The sequence below is a fragment of the Narcine bancroftii genome, chromosome 1, assembly GCF_036971445.1.
Source record: "Narcine bancroftii isolate sNarBan1 chromosome 1, sNarBan1.hap1, whole genome shotgun sequence".
NCBI lineage: Eukaryota > Metazoa > Chordata > Chondrichthyes > Torpediniformes > Narcinidae > Narcine > Narcine bancroftii.
In genome coordinates this window covers 292,371,698-292,384,504 of record NC_091469.1, presented here as the reverse complement: position 1 = coordinate 292,384,504, position 12,807 = coordinate 292,371,698, and the positions used below count along the sequence as shown (strand labels likewise).

The 12,807-nt window shown below is 39.7% G+C and overlaps 1 long non-coding RNA gene across 3 annotated transcripts in view; it reads right to left on the bottom strand.

The window, feature by feature from the left end:
- The window catches only part of LOC138746369 (uncharacterized), a 54,314-nt gene that overhangs the window by 28,808 nt on the left and 12,699 nt on the right, over positions 1 to 12,807 (bottom strand). The window contains exon 3 of one of the 3 annotated variants that reach the window (XR_011346918.1): positions 8,939 to 9,074. The exons of the other annotated variants lie outside the window; for them this stretch is intronic. This is a non-coding gene — a long non-coding RNA (uncharacterized lncRNA). The remainder of the gene's footprint in view (positions 1 to 8,938; positions 9,075 to 12,807) is intronic. 3 annotated transcript variants of the gene reach the window in all.

Sequence of the window (12,807 nt, the reverse complement as noted above, 5' to 3'; positions counted from 1 at the left end):
ATTATATGGTTATAAGCAAATCAGGATATTGCCTATGGGACTTTAGCTTTCATTAGTAGGGGGATTGAGTTCAAGAGCCAAGAGGACAGGTTGCAACTCTACCAATCTCTGGTGAGACCATATTTAGAGTATTGTGTTAGCAGAGCTGGGACTTTTCTCTGAAGTAAAGAAGGATGAGAGAAGATTTAATAAGGGTCGATAAGATTATGAGAGACAGCAACACCTTTTTATCCCATGGAGACAGAAGCAAATGTATTAGGTGAAAGGAGGAAAATTTAAGGGAGGCATCATGGGTTGTTTTTTTTAAACACAGAGAATAGTGAGTGCCTGGAATGCTTTGCCTGGGATGGCAGTGGAGGCTGGTACAACAGGGACATTTAAAATACTCTTCAATAAGCATATGGATGGAAGAAAAGTAGAGGGGTATGGTTATAAGGTAGGAAAGGCTTAGATTGTAGGGGAGGTTTATGCAAGTTGGCATAACATTGTGGGCCAAAGGGTGTGTACTGTGGTGTAATGTTCTATGTAATGTGCCAAGAAATCTCTTTACAACCTGATCCACCTGTTATGCCTCTTTCAGGGAATTGTCTATCTGGATTCCCAGATCCTTCCATTCTACCGCACTCCTCAGTGCCCTACCATTTACTGTGTATGTCCTACCTTGGTTTGTCCTTCTAAAATGTAACACCTCACACTCATCTGCATTAAATTCCATCTGCCATTTTTCAGTTAATTTTTCCAGCTAGTCCAGATCCCTCTGCAAGCTTTGAAAACCTACTTCACTGTCCACGACACCTCCATTCTTAGTGTCATCTGCAAACTTGATGATCCAATTTACCACATTATCATCCAGATCATTGATATAGATGGCAAACAACAATGGTCTCAGCACTGATCCCTGAGGCACACCACTAGTCACAGGCCTCCAATCTGAGAAGCATCATCCACCACTACTCTCTGGCTTCTCCTGTATAGCCAATGTCAAATCCAATTCACTACCTCACCATGAATACTGAGTGTCTGAGTGATTGTCTTTTTTTTTGGCCAAACAGCACCTTTCTTGATAGTGGGTTTAAATTTTCTTTTTTTATATCATAAAATATCAATGCAATATAATCTGGTTAAAATGTGGGTACCTTGGATGAAATTATATGATTTAAGTGTCAAGTGTAAAGTGGAAGGAAAGTATTCTGTCTGAAGGTCAGTGACAAGTGGAGGGCCACAAGGATCTGTTCTGAGACCCCTGCTCTTTGTGATTTTTATAAATGAACTGGATGAAGAAGTAGAGGGATGGGTCAGTAAATTTGCAGATTATATGAAGGTTGGAGGAGTTATGGATGGAGATGAAGGTTGTCGAACATTTCAAGATAATTTTGAGCTGGGCGGAGAAGTAGCAGATGGAGTTCAATCCAGTTAAGTGTGAGGTGATTAATGTACAGGGTTACTAGTTGGTTACTTAAGAGTGTGGATGAACAGAGACACTTTGGGGTCCAAATCCATACATCCCTCAAGGTCACCACACAGGTTGATAGAATAGTTAAGAAGGCCTTTGGGAAGCTGGGCTTCATTAATAGGGGGATTGAGTTCAATAGTTGAGAGGTCATGTTGCAACTCGACAAATCTCTGGTGAAACCACACTTGGAGTATTGTGTTCAGTTCTGGTCACCTCATTACAGGAAGGATATGGAAGATATGGGGAGGGTGCAGAGGAGATCTACCAGGATGTTGCCTGGATTGGAAAACCAGGTCTATGAGGCAAGGTTAGCCGAGCTGGAACTTTTCTCTCTAGAGTGTAGAAAAATGAATGGAGACTTAATAGAGGTCTACAAGATTAAGAGAGGTATAAATAGGGTGGACAGCCCACGTCTGTTTCTCAGAGCAGGTATAGCAACCACCAGAGGACATGTGTACAAAGTTAAAGGGAGATATTGTGCTAAGTTTTTTTTTAATGCAGAGAGTTGTGAGTGCCTGGCTGCCTTGGCAGGGATGGTGGTGGAGGTGGAAACATTAGGGGCATTTAAGAGACTCTTAGACAGGCACATGGATGGAAGAAAAATAGAAAGTTACGGGGTAGGGAAGGTTTAGTACTTTTTAAAAAAAATGGATTGGCACAACATCAAGGGCAGAAGGGCCTATACTAGGCAGTGTTTATGTCTATGTTCGATGAACATGTGGCTATGAATCTCGAAGAAAACTAGGGCTGGAGAGAAATAAACATGTGAAGGGGCACATCTGACTGTTGATGGTTGGAGGAGCTGGCCAAGCATGTAATTTTAAATGAAACCATGTAAAGAGAGTCTGATTCTGCCTCAAAAAGAAACTGGTTTCGTTCAGGAAAGCAATAATGCCACAAAGTCACGCAAGAAGGATCATTTATTTAAAAAAATTGAATCTCTCATTTGTTTTGAATCGAGTTTGGCCAATTTATTTTATAAACCCCTGGGAAAAATTATTAGAAACATCTAGTCTCCACAATGTTGAAGAGATAAAATCTGAACCATGATTGGGAATATATCCAAAAGGATAATTACACTACCCTTTACTCCACATTTTCTGTTTACATAGAACATTACACCAGAGAACAGGCCCTCATAATTGTGCATACATCTGATCAATTCTCCCTGTGGTGATATGTAATTACACCACTAGGTCACCAGGGGGCATCCCGGTGACCTGTATATAAAGCAGCCCAGAGCTATAGTCTAGCCTTCCAGGTTCATCTTGCAGAGAGACAAGACCTCTTAGTGTACATATTAGTTTATTAAAGCTGTCTTATACTCACACTGCTGTTGTGGTTATTGTCAGTACACTCCCCTCATTCTTCTACACTACAGGGAATAAAGTCCTAACCTGTTTAACTTTTCCCTGTAACTCAGTTCCTCAAATCCTAGCAACATCCTTATTGAACTCTTTTCTGCAGTTAGGCTTCCAAAACTGCACACATTACCCCAAACTTGGCCTCACCAGTGTCTTGTATAACTTGCCTTCGCATCAACTACATCAAGCTTCAATGCATCCTTTAGCATACCTGGAGTATGCCAGGCGGCAGCATTCCATTTGGAACACTGCTTTTCTGGAAGATCCACAAATTTCAGGCAGACCAAAGTGCAAATTTACCATGTTGGATCACCTTCCAGAATCTTCTGATGTCTGTCTAACTGTGTGTCTCTAGGAACAGCTTGGAGGTCAGAGTAATCTGTTTCAAGGCTGACAACAACCATTGCATTCTTTTGTAGAAAATTTTAGAAGATGTGAAGTCCACAAAGGGATGGGTATTTTTTCAATGTCATTGCAGTGTGTGTTGAAAATGAGAGTCCAACTGCTTTGGAAGGTTCACTGCTGGGCCAGGCACAGAACAGATCTGAGGCTGTCTCCTTGAAATCTAGATTGGGAAATATGATAAATTGTAGCACAGATAGTACAGATTTGCTTCTTTTTATAAAGTTCACCAGCAAGAAAAGAGTTAAAAAGAATATTTTTATGGGAAAATACTGGAGTCTGTTAAATAAATTGTTTTCTTTCAGCACAGCTGCAAGACATTAGAATCAAGGCCATGCTATCCTTGAAACTCGTGCTGGAGAGATGTTTTGCTGATGTCTGCAGATTACAGGTCATGTGAATGGTCGCGAACAGGCTGTAGAATGGGAAGCTAAATCCATAGAAAAATGCTTGTGCCCACCTGCGTTTGGGCTTCCTTGCAGAAACGTCCTGCTGCAGGTTACAACAGGACTCCTCATGTAACGGAGAAAAGCTCATGGAGTTGTGTGGTGCTTGCATTAGTTATCACACACCTCTTTCTATTTGACCAAAGTTAACAAATGCAGCTTGTTATCACTCAGTTCCACTTGGAATTTGCATTTGAAGCAGGGCAAGCTCTTGGCTCTGACTGGACTAGGGAATGCAACCTGCGTTTGGTCCAATTGATGGGTCAATAGAGGCATGAGTGGAAATTCCCACCAGGACTAAACAGAAAGAATTTGAACAAATAAAGAATTCTGGGTCAAACCATATCTATCTAATTATCCAGGGGTACAAGAAATCACTGATAAGTGTATATTTGCCAAACAAAATATTTTGGTGAGAGTGATCACAAACTCCGTGAGCTTTAGCACAGTTATGGACAAGGATAAAAGCAGGCAAAATGGGAAAGGGTTTAATTGGGGAAGGGATAATTACAATGGCTTCAGCCAGAAACTAGAGTGAGTAAATTGGGAACAGATATTCTCAAGAGAAAGCACAGTGGTAATGTGGAGAAGGTTTGAGGACCACTTGCCCAGGGTTCTGGATAGGCTTCTCCCAATGACACAGGGAAAGGAAACCATGTTGTCAACACAGGTGAGGCAGCTAGTTAAGAGGGAGAAGGAAGCATACATTAGATTTAGGAAGCAGGAAACCAGAAGGGCTCATGGGAAGTATATAGTAACCAGGAAGGAGCTTAAGAAAGGAGAGCTAGAAGGAGGCGTGAGAAGGCCTTGGCAATAGGGATTAAGGAGAACCCCAAGGTGTTTTATGCCTACCTGAAGAACAGAAAGATGATGAGAATGAAGGGGGGGCTGCTAAAGGATAAAGGAGGCAACATGTGCCTGGAGGCGAAGGAAGTTGGGGAGGTCCTAAATTAATACCTTTGCATCAGTATTCACCAGAGAAAAGGACTTTGATCAAGGTGAAGTCAAATGAAAGAATTTGTTTAACAAGGGGTTAATAATTTAGGTGAAAACTAACTGCTTTGTATTTTAACTTTTTCTGTGCTTGTGTGTTGTGCCTAGAACCCCACCAAGGATATAGTGTAGTGGCTCACTGGAGGCTTAATCGAACTGGCTCGGGAGGTTCATTTGGAACACGTAGGGTTTTCAAAAGCTGTGAGTGACTGTTTGAGTAAACGACTTTAACTGAACCTCAACTTGACTACGTCTGATCATTTTCTTGCTCTTCATTTCACACTGTGACACAATTGCTACGTTAGTGACCCTGACGGGCCCAAACAGATTTTGAACCTGACATGGACAACGCAGCAGTTTTGCTCAAACTGCACGTCTTTTGGACTACTCAACCTGAAGTTTGGTTCGGGCAGACTGAGGCCCAGTTCCACATTCGCAAGGTAGAAGTGGACACCACTAAGTACTATCATGTGGTAAGCACCCTCAACCAGGACATGGCCAGTCGAGTAGTGGTTTTCCTTCAGGACTCACCAGCTCTCAGCAAGTACAAAGTCCTAAAAGCCCTCCTTGTCTGGATTTACGGTCTCTCACGACACGAGCAAGCTGATGGTTCCTCCATATCGATGGCCTGGAGGACCACCTACTTGGGATTTACTGAACGATATGTTGGCACTGGCACATGGCCATAGGCCTTGCTTGCTCTTTGAGTTGTTTTTAGAGCATATGCCAGAAGATATCCGCCTCATGTTGGCTAATGAGGACCTTGATAACACTCAAACAGTGGCCGCCCATGCAAACATTCTGTGGGGCACAAAACAGTAAGGTTCAAGGCCCACAGAAATTAGTGCCACATTATACCCAAAGGCCCAGGCTCCACAAGTACTGGCAACAAGGGCGCACGTTTCCCTGGACAAGCATGACTCCGTGACAACCACCTGGGGTTTTTATCATCAACGCTGTGGTTCTGGACCTCGCCACTGCCAATCCCATTGCACTTTTCCAGGAAAATGCCATGGCCAGTCATTGCTAATGGCTACAGCGGCTGGCCACCATTACAGCCTACTCTACATCTAGGACAAACTCTCCCAGCGCAAATTTCTAGTCGACATGGGTGTGGAGATTAGCATCCCTCCTCCTTCAGGCTTTTACACCCAAACCAGGAGCATGGGTCCGGCACTCACTGTGGTGAATAACGGTTTGATTCATATGTACGGCACATGGACTAAACCCCAGAAATACGGTGACAATAAGTTCACATGGAAGTTCATTCTTGCTGCTGTGTCCCGGCCGTTGCTGGGTGTCGCTTCCTCAGAGCCCACTCACTGATGGCAGACTTAGAAGGGTGCTGGTTGATGAACACCACAACATTCCAGACTTTCTGTCTTGGAAAAGCCAGGCTACCCGTCCCACACCGAGACGCTGTGGAGTACTCGAACGAATTCACCAAACTTCATGTGGAGTTTCCGGACATTGTCACTCCCCAATTCTTCACTGCCACACCCAAACATGGCATTGTACAGCATGTCCTCACCCAAGGACCTCCTTTACACGCCCAAACGCGAACACCTGCCACCCGACAAGTTGCGGGATTGTAAAACAAGAGTTCCACAAAATGGAGGAACTTGGAATCATGCACAGGTCTGATAGCCCATAGGCTTCCCCACTACATATGGTGCCCAAAGCCAAGGGAGGCTGGAGACCTTGTGGGATTACAGGCATCTCAATGACGCTACCACTGCAGAACACTTGCTACCCTGTGCCCCATATACAGGACTTTACAGCTAATCTTCATGGGGCCAGGATATTTTCTAAAATTGACTTGGTGCATGTGTACCACCAAATATCTATAAACCTGGATGATGAGCCAAAGATTGGCATCATTACACCATTCAGCCCTCCGAATTTTTGAGAATGTCTTTTGGGCTCAAAAATGCTGCACAAACATTCCAGCAACTGATGGACACAGTGGAGTGTAGCATGGCCTGGTGGAGTGGTTCCATAGGCACATGAAGGCTACACTGATGGCCTGTCTCCAGGGACCTGATTGGGCAGATGAGCTGCCCTGGATCCTCCTGGGAATAAGAACAGCACCCAAAGAGGATCTCAACCCCTCATCGGCTGAATTGGTTTATGGAGTCCTGCTCATTGTACCTTGGAGTTCGTGCCTGCAGCATGTGGACAGGAGGTGCCACTGATTGAAGTCTGTGGGAGCGACTTGTAAAATTGGCCCCAATTCCCACATCAAGGCATGGAACAACGACACCGTTCATCCCAAAGAAACTCCGTAAATGTGAGTTTGTGTTTGTGCATGGAGGTGGACATGGGCCACCATTACAGAGGCCGTATGAGGGCCCCTTCAGAGCACTACAAAACAATTGTACAACTTGTGTAACAGACACTGGGGGAGCATCCAGAGACATTTACGATTGACTGACCAAAGTCAGCTCATCTCAACCTCGATCAGTCCTTGTCATGACCTTCGATCTGAAGGCACGGACGACCGCCTAAGAGCAGTAGACAGTAATAGCACGAGAGGTTTAGCCTCCTTTCACTGGTTCTTGGGGGGGGGGAACCATGTAGTGGCTCATCGGAGGCTTAATCGAACTGGCTTGGGAGATTCCGAGTTACATCACAATGCGATGACTTCATTTGGAACGCGTGGGGTTTTAAAAAGCTGCGTCTGGCTGTTTGAGTAAATGACTTTAACTGAACTTCAACTCGACCACATCTGATCATTTTCTCGTTCTTCGTTTTCCACGGCACACAGTGGCTACAATAACATGATAAACAGAGGGAGAAGGGGAAACACTCACAGTATGGTGCCAAGAATAAGGTGTACATTGCTTTAGATCACTGGCATCACTAGGGGGGTGTGGACCACACCGGGTGACACCATCAGAGGAGGTGACACCAAAATGATGGTTTATAAAATTTTTGTGCAGTGTTTGAGCAGAAATGTATTTTTTTTCTAAAAATACCCCTATAGTTAGTTATAACCACAAAAACATTTATCGTAAGCCCAGCTTACATGTATCAAGGCTTAAACTTGATGCTTATTTACTTTTTGAACCTTCTCATGTCAGAGCTGTCATTATTACCCAATTACAATGATACTTCGAATCACGTGGTTTCGTCTGCACGCGCTGTTGTTTTCGCCACAGCTGGTGTTTTTATAGTCACTGCTTTTGTCAAATTTTCTGGTGTTTTAGCTACAATATTGTGGTCATTAGTATTTGTGAACCTAATGTCACTAACTTTTTAGGGAATGAAGTAGTAGTTAAAGGAAAAGAAGGAGAAAAATCAAAAAAAGGCTTCCGTTCAGTTACTAATAATGTTTTAACTAATAATATTGTAATTCAATGTATAAAGATTCTACAAGCAATTTTGTTGTTAGTATTCATATAATAGACGAACATTTTGCTAGTTATTTATCTCACATTACATTCAGTGATATACAGAAATTATGGTTTATGAGAAATGAGTATAAAAAACATTACTGAGAAGTCTATCTATCTGGTACAGGAGAAGGTCCATGTGTGCATCTGGTACAGGAAGAGGTCCATGGAGGGGGGGAAAGGGTGGCACCAACCTTAGTGATACTACTGCTGTTGATTTGTAATTAGTGACTTGCAGAGATAAGATAACAATCGCTCCTCAGTAGACGCAATATCCACTCAGCTCTGGATCATCTTGACATTAAGCACACACTCTTGGGTTGCAGCTGTGTTAATAATCAGTGAGGAGGAAATATTGTTTCTAATTCATACTGATTGTGGTTTTCCGATAAGAAAATCAAGGATCCAATTGCAGAGGGGAGTACAGAGGCCTAGAGTTTGTAGCTTCTTGACCAGCACTGAGGGAATAATGGTATTAAAGGCTGAGCTGTAGTCAATGAAGAGCAGCCGTATGTATGAATCCCGAGATAGTGACTCCCAAGAATTTAAAATTGCCCATTCTGTCCACCCCTGACCCTCCAATGATCACTGGATTATACACCTCTGGTTTTCCTTTCCTACTTGCTGATAATACCATGGTAGTGACATTGAATGTGAGGTTGTTGTTAGCACAACATTCAGCCAAGTTTTCAATTTCCATCCTGATAGCTGAGTCATTGCCCCTTTTTATACAACCCACTACCATGATATAATTAGCAAATTTGTAGATGGTGGTGTTCTACCGAGCCACTCAGTCATGGATGTAAAGAGAGTAGAGCAGGGGGCTAAGAATGCAGCCCTGTGGTGCTCCGGTATTGATGGAGATTGTGGAGGAGATGTTCTTACCAATCTTCACTGATTGTAGTCTGGAGGTGAAGAAATGCATGATCTAATTACTCAGTGAGGTGTTGAGCCGGAGGTCTTGGAGTTTGATGATTAGTTTTGAGGGGACGATGCCAAACAGTATTCAATGAAGAACATCCTGAAATATGCATGTTATCTGTTCATGACATCTTTTGGTTTTAATATACACAAAATATTTTTGGATCCTCCCATGCACTGCATGAAAAAGCCACCTCAAAATGTTTTTCAGCCATCTTTATTTTCCTCTTCACTCTGCACATGCATTTCTTGTACTTCTCCAAGGACTCCCTTGAACCTGACGGAATCTGATGGATGCCAACTCTTTTCCCTCTGGTTTTGTTCCTCTATAACTCTTATTACCCAGAGATCCTTTACTTTGCAATTCCTGCCCTGTACCCTACTGGGAAAACATTCACCCTGGACCTTCCTTATCACACTCTTGAAATCCTACCATTTACAGGTGTGCTCCTCCTCTCGATCATCCAAGGGCAGTCAACTATTGCTATCTCTGGCCTCATCCTGTCAAAATTGCCCTTGCCCCAATTTAGGATTCACACTTGCAGAACGTAGAGCATTTAATAATACAACACAGTGCTGCCAACAATATTGCACTGACCTAAATGCACCTATTCCAGCACCATTTAACCTTTCCCAACCTCACAGGTTATAAATTGTATTAGCTTCCATCACCACCAGGCATCCACCACACTCAGTGTATATAAAAAAAAATTTAACTCTGACATCTCCCCTAAACTTTCCTCTTGATCAAGTTGTTTCCCCAGAAAAAAAGTGCTGCTGTCCCTTATAATCTTATACACCTCTTTTAAATCACCTCTTATCCTTCATCACTTTTTTTTGAATACTTTATTTAAAATTTTAAGCCACATTATCTTCAAATATAATAATTCATACACAAAAATCAATGTGGCATATACCAAATTCCTCCTCCCCCACTCCCTCCCATCCACCCCAAATCCCCTCCCTCTCCCTACTATCCCCTAACCCCAAAGACAGAAGAAAGGAAGGAGATAGACCCATCAATAACATAATTAAATGCCAAGGAATAGGGTAACATCCCACAATGGACCGAAGAACGTTCAAAACTTTAACCCCATATAATCCAAATAAGGGCTCTACATTTTCCAATAAAAAAAGATAATTACCATGTAAATTATATGTTATCTTTTCCAATGGAATACATGATCTCCATTCCATAGCTATCATTGCAAACTTAAATCAATCTCATTTTTCCATGTGATCGCTAAACATTTTCTCGCTATAGCCAAGGCGGAATTTGATACCTACTTAATCTCAATTTCAAACCCAAAATTTTAACATTACAATAGAAATAATGTTGGTTCCATCAACAATTTAATCTTCAAAGCTTTCTCTAAAACCTCCTTAAGACGCGTCCAAAAAGATTTAATTGTGCCACATGACCAAGTACAATGTTTATGACACCAAAAACATAAAGAAGATATTAAATTATATCTCTTTAATTTTTCAGAAGTTAAATATAACTAATGTATAAAATTATAATAAACTAATCTATATCTCACATTGACAATCTTAGTCATATTATCTTTACATAAATTTCTCCAGTCTTACTGATCAATTTCTATTCCAAAATATTTTTCCCACTTTAATCTAGACTTATGCAAATCTATTTTAGGCATTTTATTCTGTCATAATGGATACATTTCTGATGCAAATTTTTTCTTCCTGCTGTCCATAAGTAGAATTTCAAATTTTGACTGCATGTCCAAAATTATCCAATAATAAAACTCTAACTTGATAATAACAAAAAAGGTACTTTGTGGTTTTTCATATTTTTCTTTCATTCTTTGAAAGGAAATAAAATGTCCATCTTCATAGCAATCTTGTACAGTCTTTATTCATTTCTGATCCCATATTTTCAAAAGTTGATTATTAAGAATAAAAGGAAAAAGTTTATTCTGATACCTGAAAAGTTCCCGTGTACCTATTTCCTCATTTATCATACTCCATAATTCAATTAAATTTCTCAAAGTAGGAGAATTATAAATAAATAGTAATTTAGTATTCCATTTATAAATAAAATGATCCATCTTCTTCTCACCAATTTTAGTTAACTCAATATTACCCCATACTAATGAATTCTCCAAATCAAATATTCTATCAATAAATTTCATTTGTGCCACTTCATAATAAGTTTGAAAATTCAGTAATTGCAAACCTCACAAATCATACCTCCGTTAATTTTGGTAAAGATACACTAGCCATTTCATCATTCCACAAAATCTTCCTTTTCAAATCTTTGAAAAAATTTTTGAGGAACTTTACAAGGAATAGATTGAAAAAGATATTTTAGTTGAGGAAAAATATTCATCTTAACACCTATTAATGGTATAGGTAAATCTTTCCATCTATTTAAGTCATTTTAAATTTTATAAAATAAAGATAAATCAAATCATATAAATGATCTAAATCTTATCCAGTTTAATACCTAAATATTTAATTTGTTCTGTCCATTTAAATATATAATCCACATCAGTCAATGACAAAATCTCACTTTTCTCCCAATAAATTTTATAACCAGATATTGCACTGTATTGTTTCATTCTTTCGTACAGTGTTATTAAGGAATTTTGGAGTTCCGTTAAATAAATCAAAACATCATCAGCAAATAAACTGATCTTGTACTCCTCAGATTTCACTTTAATATCCTTGATATTGTTATCATGTCTTATCAATTGCACCAAGGTTCAATAGCTAATGCAAACAGTGCCAGAGACAAAGGGCAACCTTGTCTAGTAGATCTTTCTAATAAAAAAGTCAAAGACATTGGCCACTCATCACCACTATGGCAGAAGGGTTTCTATATAAAGATTCAATCCAACTAATAAACATTGGTCCAAACCTAAATTTTTTCAGGACTTTAAATAAAAAATTCCACTCTACCCTACCGAATGCCTTTTCAGCATCTAATGATAAGGCCATTGGTAAGTTGGATTCATCCTGAGAAATATGAATCAAACTAATTAATTTTTCAATATTATCTGCAGAATAACTATTTTTAATAAATCCAGTTTGATCTAAATGAATTAAACCTGGTAAGTAATTTGATAATTGATTTGCTAGAACCTTGGTTACAATTTTATAATCAACATTTAATAAAGAGATAGGTCTATGAGATCCAGTATTTAAAGTATTTAAAGGATCCCTATCTTTTTTGAGAATAACAGTTATAACAGTAATAAAAGAATCCGGTAAAGAAGGAACTTCCATTGCTTGTTTCAATACATCCATCAAAAGAGGTATTACTAAGTCTTGAAATTTTTTATAAAATTCAAATGTAAATCCATCTTCACCAGGGGATTCCCCATAAGGCATTAATTTAAGCACTTCACTAACTTCTTTATAAATAAAAAGAGCATCTAAGTCATTACATTCTTGAATACTCAAAAAAGGTAACTGAAGGTCATCTAAAAATCTATAATTTTTCACCCCATCTTTTTTCAGATTCATATGTATATAATTTCATATAAAATTCATTAAAAGCATCATTTATATCATGGGTTTAATATGTAATTTGTAAATCTTTCCTAATGGTGTTAATTGTTCTAGAGGTTTGCTCTGTCTTTAATTGCCATGCCAATACTTTATGGGCTCTCTCCCCTAATTCATAATATTTTTGTCTAGTTCTTTGTAATAATTTATCTGTTTTATGTCTGTAATGAATTATATTGCAATTTTTTATTTATCAATTGTATCTTTTTAGTCACCATTGAATTCTGTTGTAAATCTTTTTCTAAATTTTCCATCTCCTCTTCCAATTTATCCACTTTGCTAGAATATGTTTCTTAACTTTA